Source organism: Mastomys coucha, unplaced genomic scaffold (genome assembly GCF_008632895.1).
Source record: "Mastomys coucha isolate ucsf_1 unplaced genomic scaffold, UCSF_Mcou_1 pScaffold4, whole genome shotgun sequence".
In the NCBI taxonomy this organism is placed as follows: Eukaryota; Metazoa; Chordata; class Mammalia; order Rodentia; family Muridae; genus Mastomys; species Mastomys coucha.
The window spans coordinates 55,269,963-55,273,892 of record NW_022196910.1 but is presented as its reverse complement, the minus strand read 5'-3'; positions in this window follow the sequence as shown (position 1 = coordinate 55,273,892).

Below are 3,930 nucleotides of genomic sequence, written 5' to 3'. Positions count from 1 at the left end.
AATGAATAAATCTTTAAAAAAAAAAAAAAGAACTGGGTTTAGTTCTATTAGTCCCAGGAGATCTGACTTCTGGCTTCCAATGGCACCAAGCATGTGCACTGTGTTAGCTATTACATGCAGGCAAAACACAAAACGAGGCCAGGTGTGATATATGCCTTTAACCCTAGCACGATTAAAACCAGGCCAGCCTGGTCTACATAGTGGGTTCCAGGCCAGCCAGGGTTATGAGGTGATAGATGTAGAAGTTGAGAGCACTTACTGCTTTTTCAGAGAACTCGGGTTCAATTGTCAGCTTCCACATGGTGACAACTGTAACGTGGTGCACAGGCATATATATGGGCAAAACACCGGTGCATATAGAATAATGAAATTAGGAATGGAATGCCTTCATAAGAAAATATTGTCTAGGCTGCCGCCTTGTTTGTTGGTAGTGCTAGGGATTGAGCCCAGTGCCTTTGTCCTCTACCCATCCCCATTTTGTCTCAGGGTTATTTTCTAGGACCCAAGGCAACCCTTGGAAAAGGGTTTTGAAAACATTGGCAACAGTGAAAAGTTTTCTGAGCTTCCCAAGGATCAAAAATGAATCCAGAATCAAATGAGTAATGCAAAGTGCTTCTGGAAGCAGTATGCCCATGCGCACAGCTCGGCTGCTCTACAGCCTTGTTTCTGAACACACGATACACTTTGCACTGCCAGTGCCTTCATGACACAAGAGGTCAACAAATACTTCAGCTCTTGAGACTTGAGACTACTGTAGTGTCATTTACTGTAACACAAAAGTTTTGTTATTATATGGGCTTAATTATGGAAAACAAAATACTTTCCTATTGACAGAATACAAATATCAAATGAGTATATGGCTGGCTTGTACTGTTAAAATATTTTTTAAACTGCCAATTGAGAGGTCAGTGCTCTTGTTAAGTTCTCGATTACCCATGACAAGCAGTTCACATTGAATCTAGACCTCTTCTTTTGTAGAGGAAATTGAACTCAGGGACTAGTCAAGCTTTCTACTGCTGAACTAAAATCCACAGTCAAACCAAGGCTCTTGTACATGCTAGGCAAACATTCTACCACTGAGGCAAAGACGCCCAGCTTAGAATACAGTGTATTTTTAGTACTTACTAGGTACTGAACACAGAATTTGTACATGCCGAGCAAACACTCTACCATCTGAGATATACTCTGTGGTTTGGTTTTGTTTTTTGAGACATTTCTTTTTTTCAGAGACAGGGTTTCTCTGTGTAGCCCTGGATGTCCTGGAACTCAGAAGTCTGCCTGCCTCTGCCTCCCAAGTGCTGGGATTAAAGGCGTGCGCCACCACCGCCTGGCTACTCAAGTTATTTTTTTAAGATTTAAGCCTGCATGGTGAAAGAGGGCATCAGATCCCATTTACAGATGATTGTGAGCCACCATGTGGTTGCTGGGAATTGAACTCAGGACCTCTGGAAGAGCAGCCAGTGCTCTTAACCGCTGAGCCATCTCTCCAAGCTTGTTTTGTTTCATATTGCCTTAGCTGTCCTGTGCCTGTCTCTGCCTCTCAAGTGCTGAGATTTCATGCATGAGTCACTATACTTGTCTTCCCAACCATTAAGAAATTATTTACTTTCATATTGGATAAAAACTGGTGATAGATGAGCTAGATTTGGTCTGCAAGCATTAGTTAGCTAACTTCTAGCTTGCATATGGACCCCCAGGTGTAGGGAAATTACTAAGGTAAAACTTAGGAAGGGAGCAGAGCATGGGATTGCCTGTAAGAAATGGTATGTGGGAGGCATTTAAGGTCATCCTCAGCTACACAGCAATTTTTGAGGCCAGAATGGGTTATGTGAGACTAAGTAAAAATTTAAGAAGGTAGGTCCCAGATAGTACAGGTCTATAATCATAGGCTAAGGCCAGAGAATCTCATGTTCAGGGTCTGCCTGGGCTGACTAGCAAGGGCTAAATTAGCCTAGAGTGCTTGTCTAGCATGTGACGCTTTATTTAGGTTCTCTCCCCAATACCACAGAGTCAGAGGCTAAACAATGGTGGGATTGATGTTAGGCTAATTGTACTTGATTTCTCTGACAATGGGATGCTATTGAAGTTTGAAAAATGTTCTAGAAAGATTAACTTGGAACAAAGTATGAGATGAATTAAAAATAAACACACTAGAAGAGAACATTTAGACTCCAGCTTGAAATCACCAGTAACTTCCCTTATCACAAGTTCTTTTGAAACATTCAGTTCCACTGCATGGCAATTTATAATCCACTATTCCCCAACAACCCTATCGCTTTAATTCCTTGTCTTTCCTAACTCGATTTCAATGGATTTCACATTAGACTTCATGCCCTTAGCTATAATCTCAACCATTAGCTGATATGACCCAAGTTTTAATAGGCTTGTTTTGCAAATTTACTGACAAATTCAGTTTTTGGTTGTGACAAGCTCTACATTAAAGCACAAGAGTTTCTTTACATTCTCTCTTGTGCTTCATCTTTATTTTCTCACAATTTAGAAACACCTGTTGGACAGTTAATAGAAAGGTAAAGAAAACTACTGTGCCTTGTTTGAGCTTTTTCATATTCTGAGGTTTTGGTTAAGTTCTAGGGTCTCTAAACATGGGTCCACATTTGCAAGAATTTTTTTTTCTGAAGATAGACTCTCCCTCTCCCTTGTTGTCCTGGAACTCTCTGTAGAGTAGGTTGGCCTTGAACACAGCTACCCACATGCCTCTCACAGCTGGGATTAAAGGCTCATCACATCATCCACCTAACAATATTTCTAGAGTAAGGAAGAGGCCTTCAAAAGTTCATATTAGCTGGGCGATGGTGGTGCACACCTTTAATCCCAGCACGTGGGAGGCAGAGGCAGGCGGATTTCTGAGTTCGAGGCCACCCTGGTCTACAGAGTGAGTTCCAAGACAGCCAGGGCTACACAGAGAAACCCCATCTCAAAAAAAATCAAAATAAATAAAATTATCCTGATACTGGGACTTTTGTTGGACCTTACAGCCATATTTAATATACTTTGAGGTCACATATCACTTGACTGCTGTCCTATTGTACTCTGCCTGTTTAACCTGCCTTTAAGAGAACAATATAACCAACCTCACTTGCCTTGTATTATTTGCTTGCCTAAGCTAACACATAGCTATAATCATTACCTCCTGACCTATGAGTAATTGTATACGTTCTGATAGTCATTTGCTGAAAAAAGCAAACTGGCTTAAAGCTACTTTATAAGATGAATATCCCTACAAGCTGAAATCATTATTCATATACTGTTGTAGGATATTTGGTCCTGCAACCAAGAACCCCAAGATTATGAACTACCAAGATTATAGAACAACCTTTTGTTTAGCTAAATAGAGTCAACCCTAGGTTCAAAAGGAGGACCAAGCAACCAGCTGACAGGGAGCGAACCTAAGTAAGCAGGAGGGACATTGAGTTGGAAGTTATTTAAGACAGCTTGAAGCATTTTTTCCCTTCTGGGACACCGGAGTAGGAAGGTCAGCTTGGTGCTTTCTCTGCCTCTCTGAGTTAGCAGGCTTTCACCACAGCAACTGACTCCCCAAGTCTTCATTTGGCAAAATATTTAAATTTTTAAAATAGTCATTGCTTCATCTGTTGTTATTTTGGTCAGTTGGAATCAGTTATTTAATCCCAAATTAAATGATATTAAAGATATCTGTGAAAGTATCCTTCATTCCTACCTCATGTGATACTTCCTGGGCTGTTCAATAAAAAGAGCATATCCCAGGGCTAGAGAGATGGCTCAGCAGTTAAGAGCACTGACTGCTCTTCCAGAGGTACTGAGTTCAAATCCCAGCAACCACATAGTGGCTCACAACCATCTGTAATGCCCTCTTCTGGTGTTTCTGAAGAGAGCAACTGTGTACTAGTATACATAAATAATTTTTGTTTTGCTTTTTTTTTTTTTTTTTTT